The following is a 20,249-nucleotide window of genomic DNA, read 5'->3' on the forward strand; positions in this document are numbered from 1 at the left end:
TTGTTATTACAGCTTTTCATAGATTTCACTGTGCAAGTCTTTGTTGGTTTGTTTGTTTGTTTTAAAAATTATAGACAAGTTACCCACTCAATGAACTGGAATATTCCAATTCCAATTTCAATATTCCAAACTCTAAAGATAAGGCCACGCACACAGCTGGTGATTAGTACCTGCTGAGCGATGATGAACGATCTGTCTGAGAAAAGGCACTAGCACGGGAGCACCGATGGAAACCTGTTATTCCTGAAAATCTGTTGTACTGTGAATCTCTTTCAGTCTGACAAGCCAGAAATGTTGACCTGGGCCCACATCTGGTGGCTATTCCTAGTGCGATGTGTGTTGGGCCAAAAAAACCAACAAAAAAAGGAAGCATCTGTAACCCATACTTGGTTCATCTGGAAAGCTCACAACTGGGCTGCTGACTGAGTGACACAGACTTCCTGGGGCCCTCAGATGAGGGGCAGGCATGACTCAAAATTTTCTTCTCAATTAAAGCAACAGAGATCAAAGACCTAAACAGAGGGCTAATGGCAAAGCATTAAATGCAGAGTAAATGTATTCATTCCTTGAATAATTCCATTTGTGACCAATTTACCAAACAGCCACAGGAGAAATCACTTTTCAGTAGGATGGTTGGTGCGAGGCAACAGAGGCAACAGAGTGGCATGAACTGCGTTCTAATTTCCACTGCTTACTCACCACTTCTAAGGAATATTTCATTTTTGAAGATCTACCTCGTGGAGTACAGGTGCTCCTTAACTCCCCTGCACCTTGCCTCCTTGACCAGCTGACACCATATCAATTCATAGCTCTGGGGAATACATGGGGCAAAGTTCATGGTTCCTGAGCCAAAATAAAGGAAAATCCAGATTTTGCTACCCCCTGATAGCTTACATGGATAAGGTTACTTCTCCCTCAGTGGATGTCTACACTGCTTCAACCTACCCTGCTGTGGGAACGACCTTAGGACCGGCTCCCAGCACTCTGACCCCTTCAAAATGGCGCCCCCCTGCTCACCAGCTGCTGGCCGAGGTTTGCAGTCTCTCACGATGAACCGACCCCACGCAGATCTCCTCAGGCTGAACTGGTCTTCGTTCCCTGACTAACCCTGAAACTCTTTCACTCCCATGGCCTTTGCCCATGTTGTGTCTTCTGCCCGAGATGCCTGCCCTTTATCAGACAAAAGAAACGGCAATGGAGGTCAAGACTCGAACTCCATTTTTCAGAAGGAATGGTCAGAACTTCTCACTGCAACAAAATGAATCAGAATTTGCATTACATTAAAAAAAAAAAGACGCTATCCAAAGCAGGGGGTGAAAGAAGGTCAAGGCCAAATAAATTTTGTTACCAATACATGTTTTTTTACACCACTGTGAGGCAAAAAGTATGGACTTTGAAGTCAGATACTTGTGAGTTTACATCCTGGCTCTGAGACATTGTAATGCCGTGACTGTGTTCAAGCTATTCTCAAACTGAGTTTCCACACTAGAAGGTGGATATAACACGAAACACAAATTTCCCACATTCCGATGAACAATTCTGGGCTGCCCACGTCCTTCCCAGGTTGTACAACAGGACCCTCTGCACTCGGGATCTCTGCAGGTGCTGGGGAAGATCTCGCGCCGACTGCTGCGATGTGCCCTCCTCCCGTGCCCGAGCCCCAGAGAGGCGGATCACGCTCTGCGCCAGGAGGCCGGGAGCCTTCTGGACTTCAGAGGCTGCTGCCGTGTTCTGGGACAGCACCCTCCCAAGTGTGTGATGCTGACGGTTTTCTCAGTTACTAATGTGTTACCTTGATAATACTATTTAAACTGAACTTCCTCAAAAAAAAAAATTTAAGTATTTGTGAATTCTCTTTGTTAAGTGAGAACAGGAGGCAAAACAGTATAAAAATAACTGCTAGATTTTTTGTTGAAGTGAAGAAGTGGAGAGCTTCGGATGCATTAAAATTAACACAGGGTCAGTGTGAGAATTAGTCACAAGAATTAATTAAGGGCTGCTCAGTGGAAGGCATGTCACAAAAAAGGCAGGAGGAGTGACCTGACCATTTCTAACAAGGTGACAAGTACAACCATGGTGACAAGGACGTTGTCCCAGAGCTTACGGCACCCTGCGTCCAGGTCTCGGCTTCTCTCTAATGCAGGGGGGCAGGAAAGAAAAGCTCTCTGTCTGAATCAGCTGAGTCTCTGAACCAGGGTATCTGTGTGACCCTGTTTTCTGGGCTGAATTTTACATCCTGTAATAAATCAGTCAGCGGCGACCCAGAAGCAGACTCTGTTCATTTACTTAAGAGCACACAACCCTTCAAAGGGCAAGGGATTTTGAGGAAATCCCAACTAACTGGCAGGGAAAAAGGCCAAGAGTATGGATGCCTCTGTTGGAGACAAACGGTATCTATCAAATGCTCACACAAATCCTTGAATAAACACCCACAGCATTCCTCTGTGTTGTTTTAAAATTCAGAGTACATTAGGAAAAGAGCAAGGTGACTTACTTTTTGCCACACCACTAAGTCTTTCCTCCGTCAGAATTCTATTAGCATTAATGGGAGATTTTATTACCTCTCAAAGTGTGTGTAAAAACCGAGTGTCTCTAAAAAGTACACTTTGTTGATGTTTATCATAAGGACTATTAAAACAACACATAAAAACATCACTGTTTTGTCTGAATACCTAGTGGCACCCAAGCTGGCTATTGTACAATTCTGGTTTACACTGTCTACTAGCAGAACACACACTCTTGCCTGATTAGACCGCGTTATTCTTCCTCAGGGAGAAACCTGATGCTACTCTGTAGTGGGCCCTTTGCTGAGTGTATCACTGATACTTAAAACAATGCTGTGAAATCACAGACGAGAAATCTCAGGCTTGGGGAGATTGAGAAAGTTGTCCAAGGTTACACAGTTGGTAAGAGACCCAAAGGATGCTGACCCCAAAGATGAACTGAAGGCAAGTCCAACGTGAACGCTGCAGACCTGACTCACTGACTGGCCTCCTCCAGGATGACCACCGGTCCTGCAGGGCCTCTGGGCGCCTCTGACCACCCACCCCCCCATCCTTAACTGCACCGAGTGAGCAGAGGGCACCGATCTGAATGCACTCAGACCCCGCGGCATCCCTAGAATGTTCTGGTGAGACTCTGACAACCAGGCTGTACTCATCTCCGGATGGGCAGTTGGAGATGTGCTTCTTGAAGCCACAGGCAAGCCGACGTGCACATGGTTCCACCATAAACTCGGTGTTCTGCGACAAGGATGCAGCGTCCCAGGGCGAGGTGGTGAAAGGGACAAAAGTTCTGGAGTCCTACACAGAGAGTGCTGTCCCACCTCTGACCTGGTGATCCCTAGCCAAACAAGTTAACAAACCTCTCCAAGTTCAATGTCCTCATCGGCAAAACTGCAGAGTACTGTCCATACTGTGGGGCGTGCCGGGGCGCCCTCCGTCTCCTTGCTCCGGGGCTCAGGCCTGAACCCTGCCCATGGGGCCGGGCCTTATGACTGCGTTCTCTCCAGTGGCTCCTGAGTGAAAGCATTCGAAGCTGCTTCTGGCCCAATCCCTGAGGCCTTGGGCCAGCTCCTCTGTGTCCTCTTTCTTCCTCCTCGTTGGAGAGAGACGATGATGAGGACACACCCCCGAGGGATGGCAGAGAAATGCCACAGAAGGAGCCTGGGCCCTGAATCACAGCAGGGCCAGGGCCACTCACCAACTTGGATCACTCCCAGAGGACTACGACTGGTGAGAAAGAACAAACTATCTATCTGTTCCGAGCCACCGAATTACTGTCGTGTGTCCCTTTGTTACAGGAGCCTGACCTAGCCGTAACCAGCCCCCAGCACTGCCAGCCATCACGAAGCCGGGCACGACATAGGCACTCAGTGCGTAAACGGTGGCCCCGGGCTACCACAGTCCGAATGCTGAGCACCCCGCTGCCCACGCAGGCTGTGTGGCTCTGTGGCCACAGACCCTACTGCCAACCCTCAGCTACAGAAAAGTGATGAAATGAGGGTGCCTCAATGGAAAGACAAAGACAAAACTGCCAATCACAAATGAAACACCTCTGGGCGGTTTTTGAAGTGCACAGCCCTTTCGCAAAACAGCCATCATCTCCGCGGCCTTTGCTGGGGCTCCAGTCATGTTCCCCAGGATCCTCCAGGAACGTTCACAGACTCGGCATGGGAAGGGGCTTCAGAGGCCCCAGGACTCGGGCATCTGCACTGTGCACAGGGTGTGTGGCCAACCGACAAACCGGCGAGGTCCCACGTTGTTTGGAAACGATGGAGGCGCAGACATGAGCTTCTCCCTCCTACTCCCACTAGACTTTTATCCAAATAAAGTCAGGTGAGAATGCTGTGTACATCTGAGAGGGGAACAGAGAGAGGCGACAGGCACCCTCTTTGTAAGGCTGAGAGAGAGGGAACAAAAATCCCAAAGAATCCTATTTATTTTCTCGGTGAGAGCCACGTTCAGCTCAGCCGCTCATGTAAACCAACACCGTCCAAGTACCCTGGGACCATCCCAAAGCAAGGACAACTGTCCAAACTAGCCATAGCTGAGAAATCCCTCCCTCAGTAATGTCCTTTGATCTGCACAAGGAACTCCGCTTATATCAGTCCTTTTTTGGCTCACAGCATTGGCTACAGGCCTGTTTGTTACCGAATCATTCTGCAATTAAGTGCCCAGACACATAAATTTTCGATACTATAGAACTTTCTGGGTGTCGGCCTAACTCAGCTTCAGAAACTTTCCCATCTGAAGGTCACTCTGTAAAACAGACTTCGGCACCTCCACAAAGTCGTCACGGATACCTGTGCTCATGGATCAGTTTCAGTCATGTTGCAGACGCAGCCCAGGCCTCTCCCCCAAACTCCAGCTTCTGCTACAGGCATCACTTTCCGGTACATGTCGTCGTCCCCGTCACCCCCGCCTCTCAAGCTGTGTGTCCCATGGGGAGTGCCCTGGCTGTGACACTCATTTTCTTCAAAATGGACTTTCAGTGACATCTTTCAAAAGTAACATGACTGAGTTCTGCCCCCAAACCTATTCCCTCACGCTGCCCATGTCATCAGCTCAAAGGCTCAGGTCAGGAACCTGAGGTTTAAAAACCTTCCTGTTTCTCCTACCCACCATATCCAGTTCACCAGAGTCCGGGTAGTTCTGCCTCCGGGAAGCATCCTGAGTCTGTTCACGTCTTGTCACCTCCCATGCCAACCCCCGATGCAAGCCAGTCTGTCTCCTGAGCGGTTCAGCCGACACTCTTGACCCTCCAATCCATTCTCTGCAGTGTCAGAGTCATCTGTTTAAAACATGGATTCAATCTGGTCATGCTCATGTTCCAAACCTTTCAGCCGCTTTCCACTGTTTTGGAAGAAAATTCGAACTTCTCCAAATGGCTGCCAAGGCTCTGCTGGATCAGCCCTGCCTGCTACCCAGTGCTCATCCCTGGTCTCTCTCATCTTCACACACACTCCCCACAGGCAGCTTGCATACCACCTTTGTAGGGAGTCCCTCCCTGGTCACAAAACCTACAGTAGTAGTTCCTTCCTTAACATTCTCTCCATCGCATGAGAATGGTGCCTTCGATTTGCTCCCCCACATAGCCCACTTTAGACAAGTTCTTTATCTCTTTTTGACTGGTTATTAATAGCTCTGCAGGAAGGCTCCAGGAGGGCAGGGCTGGTCCTACTTTTACAGTGTGTGCTTGTTCTCTCCCTCAGCCTGTCCATCAAGGCTCATTACCTCCTCACCCAGACCCCACGAGGTAGGGAAGAATATCGTCCTCATTTTGCAGAGGAAGAAATCTGAGACAAAGAGAAGTTACACATTTCCTTCAGGTCACACAGCCAGTGGGAAGCAGAGGCAAGCAGGAGCCCAGGAAGCCCTGCCCCAGAGTCTGTGTCCCCCTTACCCTCATTTATACCCACTAGACAGCAGTGGACCTGGCTCATTGGAGGAGCACATTGAACAGTGTAGTGAACTTCTCTAAGTCTGAACAACCAGAGAAATTTGGTGTCTTTATATGTTCCTTTACCCATTCCTCCCATCCTATCATTTATGTTCATATGCACAGTGTCACCCCTAATTTATAAGCTCTCCCATCTTTTAAAAAAAATGTATATATAGTATATGTATACACACACACACACACACACACACACACACACGCATATTCAGAGAAAGAGAGAGCATGCATGGGAGCAGTGGAGGGCCAGAGGACAAGAGAGAAAGACAAAATCCCAGAGTCCATACTCAGTGCAGAGCCCAGCACGGAGCTCAAGCCCACAACCTGGGGATCATGACCTGAGCCAAAATCAAGGGTCAGACACTCAACCAATGGAACCACCCAGGCGCACCGGCCCCTTCGTCTTCATGTCTCTTACGATACCCAATATAATGGTGGGTGCCCTGAAAGTCAGCCTAATGGATGCTGGCATTTAAAGGTTGGTAGAAATTAACCAGAATCACAATAAACTTAAAGTCAACTAAGGGTTCCTGTGAAAAATAAGCGCAACAGTCGCCATTTATCATCTTAGTCACCTAGAGTTAATTTGGTCCCATAGGAAACCCTTCTAAGTTTCTACACTCAAATTTTAGAGTGTGGCTTTCTATCCTGTGAGTAAGTAGGAATCTTCTCTATTAGCAAAAGTGTAGTGGGGGGAAGAGAAGGAGAACTCTTTCGGAAGCTGTCCTGTTGTCTGTCCTAAATCCTCCAGTATAGGCAGCGAGAGTCCTAGTTGCGAGCCCCTGTGAGGGGTTAGGACAGCTGGCTGCTCCCGGCCCCACCCCTGCCCAGGGTCCCTGTATCCTCTCCATCCTGAAGCTTCCCTCCACATCTCCCAACCACACGGTGCTCAGGGCTGAAGAGATGTTCCCCATGTTAACACCAACCTCCTTTCCCGGGAAACACTTGGGAAGGGGATGGAAATTCAGGGCAGCATGGCCTGGCCTCGAGTGCCCGTCATCTCGCAGTGGACATGTAACTTCTATGGTTTTTTATTTTTGAGAGAGAGAGAGAGAGAGAGAGAGAGAGAGAGAGAGAGAGAGGGACAGTGTGAGCAGGGGAGGGGCAGAGAGAGACACACACAGAATCTGAAGACAGGCTGGCTGTCAGCACAGAGCCTGATGGGGGCTCGAACCCATGAACCGTGCGATCATGACCTGAGCTGAAGTCAGATGCTTTACTGACTGAGACCCCCAGGCGCCCCTGGGCATGTAAACTTCTAGAGTGTGTGGACGGAAACTCTCTAGTGAAGAGAATAAATCCAGCTTCACGGAGACACAAAGCAGATGACTGGAAGTCTGTCATTCAACCCTTCTCTCTAACCACCACCACACTACCAAACAGAAACTTCTGGAAGGCAGGAGCAGTTGTGAAGGAGGTTTGTGAAGCTGTTCCAGGGTAAAAGAATGGGGAGGGGAGGGGGAACAGGGCACTCTGCCCTGTCTACAGGTGTCTGCTGACAAAAGACGTGTGGAATCCCCAGCCCCCACTATCTTGGAATGTGATCTGGGAGTAGGGTCACCGTGGAGGTGAGCAGTTACGATGAGGTCATGCTAGCGCACGGGGCCCACAGGCCAGTGTGACTGGTGACCCCTGTAAAAAGGACGTGTGAGGAGAGACACAGAACTCCACGGGAAGGTGGAGGCCGAGGACAGTGACACATCTACGTGGCAAGAGAGAGCGAGGACAACCAGCTGACACCAGTATGAGAAAAAGGACCGGGGCAGACTCTCCCCAGACCCTCACACAGGGCTCACTCTACTGACACTCTGATAAATTTCTGTTGTTTTCAGCTGCCCTGTTTGTGGCGCATTGTTACGGCAGCACTGGGAAACTAATACAGTATCTAAATCCAGGTTTCTAAAAACCCTGTGGTGGCCCAACAACACGTCTGTGGGCCAGACCCAGGCCCCCGCAGCCAGGCTGCCTCAAATTTCCGTGCTCACTCTCCAAGGGCTAGGGGGCACTTCTGCTAAAAACCAAAAATGCTCTTAACATTTTTTTTTTTTTTGTAAAAGCAATGCAATGTCTCGTATGTTACACCTTCACACACATACTTCTAAAGGGCAGAATTATCTTCTAGCACCTGGAGGTAGAAGCATGGGTGCTATACAGTCAGACTGCCTAGGTTCGTATGCCAGCCCTGCCCCCTGCTGTGGGGTCAGAGCGCTCTGCGCCTCAGTTTCTTCCTCAGAAGTGAAAAAGACACTGGAACCTGCCTCGCAGATGAGCACACGGCATGCTGGGAAGCCACATGAACTCCAGGGGAGGGAGGACTCCACGATCCACCCAGTTGCTACCACTGCACGTTAAGTTCTAGTTGCTGTATTGTAAACTCATCTAGGACCAGGCTTGGCACTTGGTCATCCTCACCGAGGTCACCTCATTTGCAAACACGTGCTAGGTGGTCAGACACAACTGGGGAAGGCAGGCAGGAACGTACTTCATCTAACTCCCGTGACTGTGAACTTCTGGTGGGCAAAACCCAAGTCTTGAATCATCCATGGCACCCAGCTGAAAGATTACACTCGGAGCAAACGGAAGTCTTTCCGCTGCAGGGAGGTCTGCGGCTATACTGTTCCACCCAGCAGGAATGGGGGCAGGAACTAAATGCTTCATTCCAAGTTCAGGGTCTGGACCTGGGTTTGCCTGTTTCTTTTCTGCTTATCATACACACATGACAGGTAGAGCAAATCAGGCTGATATACCCTCACTGAGGAGTCTGAGAAAACCTATTAAACCCAAGGCAGAGGAAATAATACCAAGCCCATGACAAATGCAGCAGTCAGTAATTTTGCAATCGCCAGCAAATGCTGCAAAAGGCACTCAGTCTCTGCAGCTGCCTGATGCTGACTGGAGAGATGGCTCAGACTACAGAAAACAAGATCCCATCTGGACTGCCCGAGAGGCAAGCTGCCTGCGGGACCTCTGGCATTATCTGGACAAAGCCTATGAAACATCAGCCGCCTACTCTGTCAATAAAGCTTTATCAATACTCAGCCCTGACCATTCACTTACATACTATCTATGGCGGCTTTGATGCTCAAGTACAGAGTAGAATTATGGTCACAAAGACCCAGAAAGCCCCAAAAGCCTAAAATATTTACTGTGTGGTCCTTTACAAAAAAGTCTCCAAACCCCTAATCTGAACCATCCCACTGTGGTTATATGAAAAATCAAGCTCTAAGGGAACAGAAGCCCTGTCTCTCTGGCTCCGTCCTCTCTCTCTGATGCACAGAACACCTGATTTACAGTGGGTGCTCAACAAACCTTGAGTACAAAATTAATATGTAGCCATATAGATGTGGAGTTTCTATGACAGGTCGTACCAGCAGCGCCCACGATGCTGTAGGGTGCCTGTGGGCTGGGCCATTGTCCACAAGCTCTGGCCTCTCTCTGCGAGGCCCAACCAGAAGGTCCTAGGTCCTGCCAGTGGATGTCCCTTCGTTGAGTAACAGGGAGGCATCCCTGAGCACCCACTTGGACAAAGGAGCGGGATACAGTCATCACAAAAGCTCATGCTGAGCTGTCAGGACAGATTCAACCGAACCGAGGAGGGCCTTTCAGAGTCCCTTTTCTCTCTCCATATACATTTACGTTGGAAATGTCTGAAGAGAGTAAACACTTGCCAAGCAGGCCAGATTTCAGGTTTCCCTGACACAGATGAACCCCAAACAGCTGTCAGAAGGCAAACATTTATAAATCCAAAGGCTCCAGGTACTGAGAAAACAAAAAGATTTTCAGGTCTGAAAAAAGTCCCCATCTATCCTGCTATCACAAAAGCAAAGAAAGAAACAGAGAAGCCAGACGTTTCTGAGAAAGATCCCTTAGTGGTAATATGAAAAGCATGTGCAAGTTCTGGCTCCAATAAAATTGTTTATGGTTGGATTTATCGTAAGAAAGGGTCCTTTAACTTGGAAAATGATCACAGAGAACGTGCTGCAGAAAGAAAGAACTCAATATTATTTGTCTCTATTTTTTTCTGCTCACTCAAAGAAAATGCCTTTAAGGCAGGCAACTCTCCCAGTCTTCCCTCCGGTCTGCTCTGGGGATATCCATGGTCACTGTCACTGTGACTCTCCTGGTGTCTTCCTTTCAGCAGGTCTGAACTCTCCCACAGAATCCAGGCATGATCTCCCTTCAAGGTTTTTGGGTCATACTGAATTACCATATTTAAAGGCAGTGGGGGGTTTTAATTATAGCTATGATAGGATCACATTTAGACTTAAATAAAAGAGACATTTATGGTCTCAGTTTCTGATGAAACATGAAAAAATTCAAAGTGCTGGTCTGAAAGGTGACCTAATATAACAGTAAAAGGGTTATTTGGAAGTTAAATACTATATCAAAGAAATCCCAATATAACCAATTTTCTTTAATTCCCTCTTGAACCCATTTAATTCATATTTAATTCATATCTCCAGGTGCTACAGAAAAATGTGCCTGGTCCATACAAACTGTTTATTCAATACTATGAGAGTTTATTTATTTCATAGGACAAGCAAAAACCAACCAGAGAAGGACTGACTCACTGGACCTGCTTTGGAGAGTGTTACATTCCATTTAGAAGATGAGTTCCCTATGGCTTTTACAGTCACACCCTAAGACGTGGTTGGACACTTCCTAACAGACTGTTGAAGGCCCTGTGTCTTTGTTCGGCAGTAAATGATGTCTGAACTTGACCTTGCTGCCCTGCCCCAGCTGAGGACCCGACACTGGGGGTCTGACAGACCGAGCGCGCCCCACTTCCTCTCACCACAGCCTTCAGGATACTGTTTTGAAATGTAACATTTCAGACTCTTACCCTAGGGGGATAGCGTGGCTGTCTCAGAATGAACATAAAGGCATTTGCATCAAAAGGAAACAAAATAAGGAAAGAAAGTTAATGGCTAATTACGGTAGATTCATTGCTTTTCTATGAGAACCAGGCAGGCCCTTCACAGTACTTCGATCCAACAATAAAATGACAACCACCTTTTCATGACCAGCTAAGAAACACATGGGATGAGATCAAAAGCCCAGCATAGATGGGCCACTGGGCCCCCTGACCAGATGCCCACAGCAGATCTGTAAGTGGTTTGACTTTTGTTCTTACACTTCATATACTGCATCCCCCTTATTCGTTTTGAACCCTCCATGTGGGAGTGTTAATAAACTCTAACATTTGTAAGTCTCTCATACTGCTGTAATGGATCCCTTCTTAAATTTTTGTCTTTGTTCTGGTTCGCAATGATGTGATCTCAACAACCTCCCAAAAGTTTCCAGTGATGAAGGAAATGATGTAAAAGCCCCCACTGAAACCACAAACAAAACGCCAAAACATGTGAAGATTGAGTCTCCAAATAAATAGCATGAAGGGATAGTTTGGGTTCGAAGGAATCAGAAACCAGTATGTAAGGGGCGCCTACGTAGCTCAGTCAATAGGGCATCTGACTTCAATTTCGGCTCAGGTCATGATCTCATGGTTCATAAGTATGAGCCCTGCGTCGGGCTCTGTGCTGACAGTTCAGCGCCTGGAGCCCGCTTCAGATTCTGTGTCTACCCCTCTCTCTGGCCTTTCCCTGCTCCTGCTCTGTCTCTCTCTCAAAACTAAATAAACATTAAAAAAAAGTACATAAAATATATTGCTGCTGATGAGAAGAGCCAGCAGAAATAAAGCACGGAATGAAAGAATAAGGTATATTTCAGCTTAAAATGAATCATATTCTAGTTCAATCAGAAGGCAGTATTTCCAAAACCGAAATGTGTACACTTGTGAATGGACTCAATCAACCCTACTCTTAGCCCAGGATCTTTCACAGTGGACAGAGCTGTTTCCTGTTTCTAAAATAAAAAGTACATAATCAGGAGCAAATTCCACCAGCTTCATAAAAACCCACCACGAATCTATTTGCACCTGTGACCTGCTAAGTGTTCCCCCCCCCCACCCCGGCTTCTTGTGCAAGGTGTGTGCACCGCCTGCGCTCTGGACCCTCCCCCCCACATCCCCCCAGAACGGGCCTTCTCAAACGAGCGAGCATCAGAATCACCTGGAGGGTTTGTTAAACCTACTCTGGCACAAACCCAGAGTTTCTGATTCAGCAAATCTGGGGAGGGTATTTGAGGGTTTACTTTTCTAACAAATTTCCAGATGATGTTGATACGGCTGATCCCAGACCAAGCTTTGGGAAACACTATTCTAAGAACTGCTACACTGATTTTTTTTCTCTTGTATACCACATTTTTTTTTAAGTTTATTTATGTATTTTGAGGGAGACAGAGAGAGTGTGTGAGCAGAGGAGGGGCAGAGAGAGAGGGAGAGAGAGAGAACCCCAAGCAGGCTCGGTGCTGTCAGCATAGAGCCTGATGTGGGGCTCCATGTCATGAACCGTGGTATCATGACCTGAGCTGAGATCAAGGGTCAGACACTTAACTGCCTGAGCCCCACAGTGCCCCGTCCCAGATTCCTGAGCCTCCCCCTCAATGCTGCTTCTTTCCCTAAGCACACACACAAATATCTCTCATCTTAAAAAATATATCAAAAGTCTCCTTTGACCTCATTGGGAATGGGCAAAATATATTTCTCTCTTCTTTACATACACAAATTCTTAAAGTATGTTCTCCAGGGGCACCTGGGTGGCTCAGTTGGTTGAGCGTCTGACTTTGGCTCAGGTCATGGCCTTACAGTTCGTGAGTTCGAGCCCCATGTGGGGCTCTCTGTTGTCAGCACAGAGCCTGCATCAGATACTCTGTCCCCCTCTCTTTCTGCCCCTTCCCTGCTTATGTGCTTTTTCTCTTTCTCTCTCTCTCTCAAAAACCAATAAACATTGAAAAAAATGTTCTCCATACACCACTGTCTTCCCTTCCCACTTTCTCTGCACTACTCTGCAGGCTGACGTCTGCTGTCCCAAGGCCACTGCACACACCAGCAGAGGCCGATGGATACTGAAGTCCTGATCTGGCGCATGCTCTCTGCTGTATCTGGCATTGCTCACCTACCCAAATGGCACTCCCTCCTTCTCTGGGTGTTGTGGCAGCTCTGTAGCCTGGATCTCCTATCTCCTCTCTCCCTGTCCCTTTTTGGCCTCCTTTTTAGAAACGTCTGCTTTCACCATCTCCTTAAGATTGACAATCCTTCAGGTTCTGTCCCTGGCTCTCTTCTTTTCCCTGTACATGTTTTGCCAGAGAATGTTCATCTGTGCCTGGATCTCAGCTCTCATCTAAATCCTGATGACCTCGAATCTAGACCTCTCTCCTAATCTTCTGTATCCGAAACAATTCTGTCTGTCCAATAGGCACCTCAAAGACATCGATGCCTAAAAGCAAACCCATTATCTTCTGCCTCATTCCCGTTCTCCCTCCTTTATTTTCTGCCTATCACAATGGGTTCCCCAATTAGTTATGCAAAGCATGTCCTTAAGGACTTAAGGACAAGCCTGTCCTTATGTCTCAGGCCCAACTGTACCCCAAGTCTGTCTAATCCACCTCCTAAGTGTATCTTATGTCTGTCCCTTCTTCCCATCTCCATGACCTCTGCCCCAACTCAGGTCACCATCATCTCATCTGGATGGGTGTGATGTCTGCCATCCAGGACCCCTGACTTGGAGCGCACCTGCCTAATCTCCATGTTGCAGAGACAGTGGCCTTTCAGTCATACCTTATAATCCTCCACGCACATTCACTCAGGGGCTGCCATTACCACTGAATTAAAGTTTCCACCACTTCTGCATGGCACTCAGAGCCCTCGGTATCTGCACTTTCGGTCTCTCTAACCTCAGTTCTAGTCACCCCTCCTCCTATTTTAAGCTCTAGCAGTACCAAACAGTGTAATTACGTTTTCAGACATGTCACGTTTTCTCACATCTAAAACCTTCTGTGTCTCCCACTCCCTCTGGCTGGAAGGCTATCTATAAAACCCCTGCACCCGTACTCTCTTCTTTCCCAAACATTTGCGGTCCTCCTGGATCAGGTCCCTTTCCTGGCTCCATGCTACCTGGGACCTGCATCCATTAAAGCAATCATCTGGGGCCACCTGGGCAGCCTACTCGGTTAAGTGTCTGACTCTTGATCTCAGCTCAGGTCTTGATCTCAGGGTCATGAGTTCAAACCCCATGCTGGGCGTGAAGCCAACTTAAAAAAAAGCAATCATCTGCCCTCAAGCCCATAGAGACTGCACTAGACTGTAAGGGTCTCATAGGTAAACATGTCTTTGAGTCTCTAATGCAGAGAATACCTGGCTCAGAATCTGAGCTCTGCTAAACGTAATTTTTAAATGATGTGTGACTCTGAACAAGGGAATACACACGTTTTGGGGTTACCTGAAATACTAAATTTCAGACAGCCAATGCCATAGGTGTATTTCACTACAATTAGAACGTGTTAAATCCCTGGTTCACGGCACCACCTCCAGGAATTGGAGACACAGATATTAGATTTGGGGATATTTAGGAATCTGTTAAAATTGTTTTTGAAGAAGTTTTCTGATTACAACAGCTTCTCGCCTCCAGTCATTAGAAGAATGAGGGGAGCCGAGGGAAGCTGGTATTTGGGAATTTTCCATTCTCTGTAAGTACCTGAGTTTTGTTTCCTGACGTTTTAATCAAAGACAGACACCTCGACATACATGTGGGGTACATAAAGCTGCACTGTGTTCCTGCAGCTGAGCCAAGTTTTCAGACTCTTACACAGCCCCTGAGGGAGCCCCCTGCTTTTATTACAATACCATAAACAAAATTACATGAAAAAAAATTTTTTTTGAGAGAGAAAGAGAGACAGAATGGGGAAGGGGCAGAGAGAGAGAGAGGAAGACACAGAACCTGAAGCAGGTTCCAGGCTCTGAGCCATCACCACAGAACCTGATGCAGGGCTCAAACTAACACACTGTGAGATCATGACCTGAGCTGAACTCAGACGCTCAACCAACTGAGCGACTCAGATGCTCCAAAATTATATGAAATCTTAAGAGCAGTAGTAAATGCCTCAATTAACTAACCAAAACAGGGAGCATTTGGGCATTTTCAGGGACTTCAGTAAAGGTTTTCCTGCTCCTAACAGCCCGTCCTGCACAGACACCATTAGGGAAGAAGAAAACTTCATGTCTTCACTCCCAGTCCCTCAGGTGTGAAGACACCCCGCCCACACCCAACCGCAGAGCTGGTGGGGAAGCATCCTCACAAGGGGACATGCTAAGTGCCACACAACAGGCTGTCTCCTGCCTTTATTGAGCTTAAGTCAGTCCGTCTGGCCTCACAGATATTTTAGAGAAAACCAGTTCAGACGGACACAGCAAATAAACGTATTTGGGGATCGAGAAACAAAGCTAAATGGAACTAAATGAGCGGACTTGCATTTTACGTCAATGTTACCGCACATGTGTGGCAGGCTAGAGAGAACGCCTCATTTCGCATTACTCATCACTTGTAGCTGGATGGGAAAATGCTGACAGATCTGAACTAGATGAAACAGATCATAGCACTCTTGGAAACAATCTACTTTTATGATGAAACCAACTCTGACATCCATGCCTCCACACACAGCTCAGGCCTGAACCCAAGTTGAAGAATGTCCAAAGAATCTGGAAGAATCCAGATGTTCCTGTAATCATCACTGATAAATTTCCCAAAAGAGAAGACCTTAAACAGAGATGGGAAATTCCAAGATTTAATACCCAGAGAATATCTACATGTGGAGATGCGTTCGGGCCACACGAAGTCACAGTCCTACTGTTCGCTGGTGTGGTCGCACGTCTGGAGTTTTGTGCTAAGGTACAACCTCCCGGCACACCACCCTTTCAAAATGCGGAGGAGATCACACAGGTTTAAAAGACACAGACGTAGAAAACACACTATTAAAAAGGATGGAAGGAACCAAGGAAGTTTTAACGATTATTAATAACAAGTGACACCCACTGAACACTTTCTGAGCGCCAACATCGTGCTGAGATGCTCCACTTTTAACTTATTCCTCACAATGACTTATCTTCTACAGGCTGCATTATTATTCCCCCTTTACAAAGGAGGAGACTAAGGCTTGGAGCTATTAAGAAACTCGCCCAAGATACAGAACACATAAACCATGGACAGAGCAGGTGAACTCTTCGGACTGTGAAGCCCCCAGCTCTTAAGAGAGAGGAGATTGGTTATATTTGAAAGGAGGGGTTCCCAAACCCACGTGCGCTAGAGAACCACCTCGGGAGCTTTGTGAAGAAAACAGTCTCCAAGGTCCCATCCTCAGATTCTGATTCAGCTGAACTGGCAGGGAGGCTGGGAAGCAGTATTTTTATAACGGTCTCTCCCAATGCTCTGCTGGGTCTGAGAATGATGCCTCCAGACCCCAGAGCTGGGGTAAATGCAGAGGAAACATGAGAAGGCATATTGGGCTGTACCTTATTATATAGACAAACCAGACCAAATTACACACACACAGACACACACACACACACACACACACACACACACGCACGCACACACCTCAGTCCCTACAATCAGAACTTCCCAAACATGGTCCCAGCTGTATTGGACAAGAGCTCAATCCCTGGAAATCGAGGCTGCTGATCTCACTCCTGGTGTGGCCATTTCCTGGGCAGGCAACCCTGGTCATGCCATTTTCTCTTGGAGTCTCCATTTTCCTCAACTGGAAATGACAGATTGCTTCTCTCGAAACATGGTCATTAAGAACTGGGCACAATTAGGTAAAACTCCGAGTGCTGTAGCTGGTGTGAGACAGACCCTCAGCAAGCACTCCATCACTGTCAGAAGCAAGTGACCCCTGCCCACTCGGAAATCAAGCACCCGGCCAGGCCTCCGCAGCAGGCCTCGGGGAGTGTCCCCTCCCCAGAAGTGGCCTGTTGTGTGAGGGAATCTGCTTCAAGGCCCAATTTAGCCATGGGCCCTTATGGGCCTGACCTCCTCAGCCAACGCCTAGCTCCCATGCCCAGGGACAGGCAATAACCAGGGCCTAACCTATCCGGCAGAGGGTACTCCTCCGGCCACAGAGACTGATTTGGAAGAAAGTCTGGGTGTGTGCCCTAAATTGGGTCAATCAGAATGGACCTGAAGTCTTTTGCTGAGAGGTGGAGGGAGAAGAGAATGGTTTCTCTTCCAGATCATGCAGTACATCAACATGATGCTTGACACTCAGCAACCCTTTGCTACCAGACACCTTTATCAAACTGTATCTGAAGCATGATCTCATTCTATGTTTTTTGAGATCTGTGCACCAATAAATCCCCTTTATTTTGCAGTCTGATACTGGTCTGAATGGATTTTTCTATTACAGAGACTAAAACATTCTAGGATACGCAGAATCGCAGGTGAGACATGTCTAACTTGGGTCCTGTGACTTCTTAGACTACTTCTATCAGTGCCTGTCAGAAGATTCACAACACTGACGGTGTTGAATTTCTTCAGCTTGGAATGCCCTGCACTCTTTCTCCTCCTAAAAATCCTCCTCTTCTTTCAGGGCCTAACTTCAATGCCACCGTTGCTGCAAGACCTTTTAAGAGGAAGCAGTTATTCAGTCTTGCCCTGCACTCTCACAAGTCTTTACTGTTCCTCTTTTATCCCTCATTTCGCTGTGAATTTTCTCAGGCTTACCTCCCCTTAAAGGTAGGCTGTGAACACCCTGTGTAGCAAATAGCATGAATCTAGCTTATTGTGCATGTCCGATGCCTACTGTGGGGCTGGACATGCAGTAGGCATGCAGTCAACTTTCACCGATTGAATAATACCAGATGACTGGTTAGTTGGATCAACGGGGTAAAAATAATACTGCCATAGATTCCTTACCCTCTGGTCTTGTCTGCTGAGGGAATCAAAGAGAAACACAGTCTCCATCGTGCATGGTTGATCACCAATTACAAGTGGAGGTTTTTTTTCCTCTCTCAAAGTTCAATTCAGGTGTGATAGGGTTTGTAGTGATGAAGGTGGTTTATAGTCTTTTCCAACCTTATTAAACCTACTCAGAGCTTTACGTGTACAATCAAGGTAGAAAACCAGGTCCTTCAGACACCCAGCCTTAAGGTATCTTCAGCGAGCTCTGAAAAGATGTATGGATATCATCACTTATATATCTCACAAGTCTAAATTCTAACATCATCCTGTATTACCTATGCTGGCAACTATTTCTTCTACATTTATTGTATTCCACGTGTTTTTTTTTTCTTAAATGAGAACAGTGGGAAGGCAGAGGAACACTTCCCTAGTCCTAATTCCCTGCTCCTAAATCTGGACCGTAAATGAAATTTTTGGATCTGGCATGGTTTCAAGAGAAACCTTCTCTCGAAGGACAGAAATATTCAACATGAACTGGAGTGGACTTGTTCTCACGTTCCAGCACTCAGTCGCATTCTCAGTATCCAGGAGATTTCCTGCAACTCCAATTCCTCACTAACTTGGATTGTCCTGGCCTGGAAGAATGGGATGAGAGGGGCCTTTAGAAGCTGGAAGCAGATTCTTCCCCTAGAGTTTCCAAAAAGAAATGCAGACAAGACAATCCCTTGATTTTTATAACCCAGTGGGATTTGTAGTGAACTTCTGACCTACAGAACTCTAAGATAATAAAAGTGTGGTTTTTAAAGCCACAGAGTTTCTGGTAATTTATGATAGTAACAAGTAAACTAACACACCCACTAATATACTAATATACCCACTTTCCTATGCAGGTGACTGACTGCTGGCTCTTTGGTGTCCATAGCAGCCACTTTCCAAATTGAGTGGGACCGTTTTACAAGAAATGGTTAGGCTTATCCAATATGAAACATGATAATAAATCATGGCCATAGGCTGAGGTCAAGTTAGGAAAAACAAAATACTACTTAAATTTATCAAGGATTCAAAGAGAAGGAAAGCCCAGATAACTACTCAAATATGAATATTAAACATCTCTCTCATATTCACAAAACAGACACAAATGGATAGGTGCCTTTCTTTGACTAAAGGCCTTCTTTTCCTTGTGTGTAAAGTGCATTTATTCATTACTTCACTACATAATCACGAGCCCCTCCCAAGTGCCGGACACCATGCAGAGTGCCGAGAATGTTCTACCTTCAGGATGCTTACAATCTATATGAGCAAAGGCCAGCACAGGAATGAATTCTTCACATCTTAGTTCATCCAGGCTGAGAGGGAAAACAGGAGCAGAATTACAGCTCACAAGCTGTGGCACCATAGTCAGCTGAACAGACTAAGAGCTGAGCCGTGTGCACTTGTCACTTGCTGTCACTGGCTCAGAGTCCTTCACAAGGCTGCAGTCCAGCCGTCAGCAGGGACCACAGCCAATTCAAGGAGGGAGCAAGGCTGGAGAGGGCATCCCCAAGCTCACTCGTGGGGCTGTCAGCACACCTGGGCTTCTCACTGGCTGTGAGCCCAAGGCCTTAGTGACCCCCCACATGGGTTTCTCCATAGGGCTGTTACAAGAAGGCAAAGCAGAGGCCAATGTCCATTACAATCTAATTTCAGAAATGGCATACCATCACTTCTGCCATATTCTACTGGGCACACAGACCAACTCTGGTCCAAGGTGGGAGAAGATATCCATGAACGTGAGGATCTGGAGGCGGGAATCATTGGAAGAGGCCATCATGGAGGCCAGCTATACCACCCCATTCTTCCAAATGGCTCAACAAGAGAAGCCGAGTAGAATAAACATAGCTCTAGAATGATGCTCATGAGGTCTGTGACTCTCTGGTCTGTATGACTCCCTGGTCTGCATGATCTACCAAGGCCTTTGCTGCTACAACTCTTAATAACATTGGTGACTGCACTGCTGCTCCTGCTACTCAGCGTTACTGAGTGTCTCTGGTGTGCCAGGCCCCATTTGAAGCATCACGTCCTTGCCAACTCATTTCCTCCGCACTACACCCCTTCAATGTGGGTACAGTAATCACTACACCCCCATGTGACAACTGAGGAAACTGAAACACAGAGAGGTTCATCCATTTGCCCAAAGCTGCATCACTCAGAGCAGGCAGTCTGGATCTAGGTGGTTTAGCACCTGAATCCCTGTCCTAAGCCACTGTGCTCCCCTGGGCCTCTACCAGAGTACGGAAACAATGCAAGTAAATTAACTGTTCATAAGAGCATTAGTAGTCCTGAAATTTTACAGGCAAACCCACATTGAAAATTTTGGCTCAAAAATGGTATAATTCTAATTATATGAGGGATCAAGAGTAGTCACATTCGTAAAGACACGAAGTAGAACAGAGAGGCCACGGCTGGGGGAACAGGGAGTTCAATCTAATGGGCACAGGGTTTCGGTCTGGGGATGAAACAGTT

General features: G+C 47.2%; 1 protein-coding gene across 2 annotated transcripts in view; it reads right to left on the reverse strand.

Moving 5' to 3' along the window:
- The window catches only part of SMYD3 (SET and MYND domain containing 3), a 694,896-nt gene that overhangs the window by 185,547 nt on the left and 489,100 nt on the right, over positions 1–20,249 (reverse strand). The window lies entirely within an intron of this gene.

The sequence above is a fragment of the Suricata suricatta genome, chromosome 3 (assembly GCF_006229205.1).
Source record: "Suricata suricatta isolate VVHF042 chromosome 3, meerkat_22Aug2017_6uvM2_HiC, whole genome shotgun sequence".
Classification (NCBI taxonomy): Eukaryota; Metazoa; Chordata; class Mammalia; order Carnivora; family Herpestidae; genus Suricata; species Suricata suricatta.